The sequence below is a fragment of the Penaeus vannamei genome, chromosome 38 (assembly GCF_042767895.1).
Source record: "Penaeus vannamei isolate JL-2024 chromosome 38, ASM4276789v1, whole genome shotgun sequence".
NCBI lineage: Eukaryota > Metazoa > Arthropoda > Malacostraca > Decapoda > Penaeidae > Penaeus > Penaeus vannamei.
Window position 1 is genome coordinate 25,197,075 of NC_091586.1, and position 5,000 is coordinate 25,202,074.

Sequence of the window (5,000 nt, forward strand, 5' to 3'; positions counted from 1 at the left end):
ATATATATATATATGTATATGCATATGCATATGCATATGCATATCCATTCAGTGATGGGTAGGGGTATAGCCATCTTATTTGATGACCTATGACATATAGGTGTGTCATGACTTGCAATAGGTGGGCTGACTGTACACAAAACCACAGTCTAGACAGTTACGTAATATTACATCACAAAAAAATTCAAGCCACGTCATAATGGATATATATGTGTGTGTGTGTGTGTGTGTGTGTGTGTGTGTGTGTGTGTGTGTGTGTGTGTGTGTGTGTGTGTGTGTGTGTGTGTGTGTGTGTGTTTGTGTTTGTGTATGATATTTATATGCTTCTCTGATTAAATATTCATCCTTTTTGTAACAGCATTTGAATATTGAAAGTAAAAATTCCTCATTTAGCTTATAATGGGTCTTTTGATGCCTTTTATATTTATGATTAATTGTTGAAATGGAGTTCCTCAATTATTTTTGTCTGCAGGATACTTCCAACCAACCCCTACATTTCACTTTAATGACTTCATTATCTTACCAGAACTGAGAAGTATTTAGATCAAGGCTCCCTTATCTAAAACCAAGACGTGCGTTGGGTTCTGGGAGTTTATTAGGAGCCATAACGCCTCCCTCCCACAGGCGCAATGAGCATGCGAGGAGAGTCGTTTGCACTGTGCCTCATTACCTTAAGTGGAATGGTTTAGACTAATGGAAATAAAACCAAATGGCTGCGTGCTAGCTGTGATGCTCCTCTCGGTTATTTGTTTCTGCGTAATGAGAACTAAAAGAAGGTGATTATCTGTTGATGTACATTCCTTGTGATGTGTAAGTGGTGTTTGGTGGAAATGTGGGGAGGCTCTGTTCATTGTAACTGGTTGTTCTTGAGGTGTGAAATCAAGCAAAGAGGTAGAGGCCAAATTGTTTGTTTGTATGAGGATTTAAAGTCATTATGTTTATGTTTGTGGGGGGTGGGGGTGAATTAAAACAATACCTATAGGGAAATTTGTTCATTTGTATGTGAATTTAGAATATCTCTATTTGTTCTTTTGTGAATTTAGAAAAAACTATCCAAATGATCTGTTGATAATACAGGAATCAAACAAGATAGCTACACAGATTAAAAAAGAAGGAAAAAAAAATCTAAAATGGCTTGCTCATGATATACAAATAAAAAGCTTTATAATATTTGACCAAATGATTCACAACATGCAGCTCGGAACCAACTGAAAGCAGGCCAAGAATCATAGTTACATTCACAGACCCCAGAACTCCTTGAGAAAAGATCTAAAGGACTTGATGGGAATAAAATTCTCTAACCATACATGAATTGAGCCCCTTTCATAGTTCTAAAAATAGCCATAGGCCTGTTACAGAAGTGACAAGATGATGAAAGGATGCAGTGCAGAATAACCTGGAATAGGCCTATTTACACCTTTTTTTTTTAGTGCTAGTCTTTTCATTTTACAATATTTTACTGCCTTTACTTTGGAGATGTATATGTGTGTGTGTGTATATATATATATATATATATATATATATATATATATATATATATATATATATATATATATATGTTTTTAAATTTATTATGTAAATCTTTTTATTATGATTGGTATTATCAGGAAAGTTATGACATTTCTTATTACTATTTGACCTTGTTATTTTGTTATGGTTAATATCATCATCTTCATCATCATTCATCATTCATCATTATCATTATTATTATTGTTGTAATAAAGTAACTGCAATATTATCATTGCTGTTTCTCTTAATTATCATCTCCATTCATGCATAAGCAAGACCACACCATACCCCCACGGAGCAATATCACAATGCACATGCAACAGTTTCCCTTGAATAGAATATCATTGTTTACGTAAGCATCCAAAAGAGGAATAGTTAATTGCGTCAGGTGGAATTACATTTTATTTTTCTTTCTTTCTTTCTTTCTTTCTTTCTTCTCTTTCTCTTTTGTTGCAAACTGAGTTTCCAGCTATTTTATTCTCATGTGAAATATATTGAATATTGTGTATAATATGTTAACTAAATTAGAGGTGCTTTAGTTTTTATTTTTTTTCATCATCTTATTAGGTATTTTATATAGATAGATAGATAGACATTTTATTGCGGAGAGTTGATTTACATGAAAGCAAGCATTTTGGAAATTTTGTATTAGGAGAATTTTTGCATTATAGTTTCCTTGGGAATTTAAATGTTTGTATGTTATCTCTATTTTCCTCATTTTTATGTTATCTTAAGTGGTAGAGACTAGAAAGAGATAAGGAGATAAGTCGTTTGAGAAATTTGTGGATTTTTTTTATATAAAGAGTTCATTGTCTCTCTTTTTTCTTTTCACTATTATTGCTGTTTTTTTTTTTTTCATTATTATTGTTGTCTATCGTTTACTTGGTTATTTTGTTTTATTATTTTATTGTTTATTTATTTATTTGATTATTCATTTTTGTTTTCATTATATATATGTGTGTGCGTGCGTGCGTGCGTGTGCAGGTGTGCGTGTGTGTGTGCGTGTGTGTGTGCGTGTGTGTGTGTGTGTGTGTGTGTGTGTGTGTGTGATATATATAAACTTTGTATATTTGTCTTATTATGTGAGATCATTATTTGAAGTTCAGTTGATAAAGTTTTGTTCTGACATTGCAGTCACCATCACTATTATCATCATCATCATTAAAACTAGTCCCATGTCTGCCAGCAATTGTATCATTACCTTCATTAAAGAGGCAGCCATCAACACCATCTCCATTATTATTATGTACCATCATCACTATCACAGTCATCACCATCACCATATCCATTACCATAACATTAATAATTGTACTCACTCTCGCCATCACCATAAACACCGCTTATGAAGCCTTATATGAATTTTTCTTTATTAGTTTGCTTGTGTGAATGCCTTTTTAAGGTATGTTGCAAGTGTTTTTATATATTTATATACATATTTTCTTTCTTTCTTTCCTTCTTCTCTTTTTTTTTCTTTCTTTCTTTCTTTCCTTCTACTCTTATCTTTCTTTCTTTCTTTATTTATTTTTCTTTCTCTTCTTTTCTTTTCTTTCATATGTAATAACATTTATTTCATGATTAGTAAAGTGCTTGATTAATAGGCATTTATATTGGCTAATAATGTCCAGGCAGGGAAGGAAACCTAAGACCAGTTTCTTCCGAGATGGAAAGTTTACTTCTTCCCTATCCTTTCTTCGCCTTGGTGCTCCTCTTTGTTTCCTCATTTCCTTCTTCTATATTCTTTATCTCTTTGACTCTTCGACTTCGACTTCTGCCATTGTATCTCCTTCTTCCTCCTCCTTCCCTACCGATCCTCTTTATTTCCCTTCCTTTCCCCATACAACTCACTTCTCCTTTCTTCCTCCCCCCCTCCTCCTCCTCCTCCTCCTCCTCCTCCTCCTCCTCCTCCTCCTCCTCCTCCTCCTCCTCCTCCCTCCTCCTCCTCCCTCCTCCCTCCTCCTCCTCCTCCCTCCTCCTCCTCCTCCCTCCCTCCTCCTCCTCCTCCTCCCTCCTCCTCCTCCCTCCTTCTCCTCCCCCTCCCTCCTCCTCCTCCCTCCTCCTCCTCCCTCCCCTCCCTCCACCACCACCTCCTCCACCTCCTCCCTCCCCTCCCTCCCCCTCCTCCACCTCCCTCCTCCTCCCTCCCTCCTCCCTCCTCCTCCCCCTCCTCCTCCTCCCCCCTCCTCCTCCTCCCTCCTCCCCCGTTCTCCCCCTTCTCCCCCTTCTCCCCCTTCTCCCCCGTTCTCCCCCTCCTCTCTCCCCTCGTCCATTTTTGTTATTAATAATCTCTGTTCAATATTGGCCGCTCAGTGCGACACTGACGGATGTTATAACAGGTTCAGAGAGAGAGAGAGAGAGAGAGAGAGAGAGAGAGAAAGAGAGAGAGAGAGAAAGAGAGAGAGAGAGAGAAAGAGAGAGAAAGAGAGAGGAGGGAGGGAGGGAGGGAGGGAGGGAGGGAGGGAGGGAGGGAGGAGGAGGAGGAGGGAGGGAGGGAAAGAGAGGGAAAGAGGGAGAGACAAAGCGAGAAAGGGAGAGAGGGAAAGAGTAAGGGAGGGAAGGAATGAGAAAGAGAGAGAGGGAGTGAGAAAGAGAAAGAGGGAGAGAGGGAATGAGAAAGGGAGAGAAAAAGAGTAATAGGGAGAGAGAAAAAGAAAGGGAGAAAAAGAGAGAAAGGAAGAGAGAAAGAGAGAATATAAAAGAAAGAAAGAAAGAAAGAATATTTTTAAAAAGTAGGGAATGGTTAGGAAATGGTTGGGAAATATGGTATATATATATATTTCATTCCTTTACCTCTCGCTTTAAGAAGAAGGAGAAAAAAAGAGAAGTAGAAGGAGGAAGAAAGAGAAGCAAAGATAGAGATGGAGACAAGAGACAGTGAGTGATAAAGGCATACCTGCAGACAAAGACCTACGTAATGATATGTATATACTCAGTGTAAGTAAAATATTTATATATAGATAAATAAAATGAGAAAAAAAAACTCTCTAAAGAAAGACAGACAAGTTCTCTATAATGAAAGTGAAACGCCAAAGTCAACGCCAAGCAAAAATCGGCAAGCGAGCAAACGCAGAATGTCATTTTCTCACGCGTTCGAACACGACATCCTGCGGTGACGTCATGATCTGCGGCTTTGTGGTCGGGCGCAGAGGGAGGAAGGAGGGGGAGGGAGGGAAGGAGGGGGAGAGAGGGGAAGGAGGGGGGGAGGGAAGGAGAGGGAGGGAGGGGAGGGAGGGAAGGGAGGGGGAGAGAGGGAAGGAGGGGGGAGGGGAAGGAAAACGGGGAGGGGAAGAAGGGGGAGAGGTTAAGTGGGCGGGAGAAGGATGGGGGAGTCAAAGGGGGAAGGGGAAAGGAGGAGGAGGAGGAGGAGGAAGGGGGAGGATAAGGGTTAGGGAACGGAAGGAGAGGAGAAATTGAAGGAGCAAGGAGGGAGTGGGGATTGAGGTTAGAAGGAGGTTTAGGGAGGGGAGAAGGGGTTAATTAAGGGGGGAGGAGAG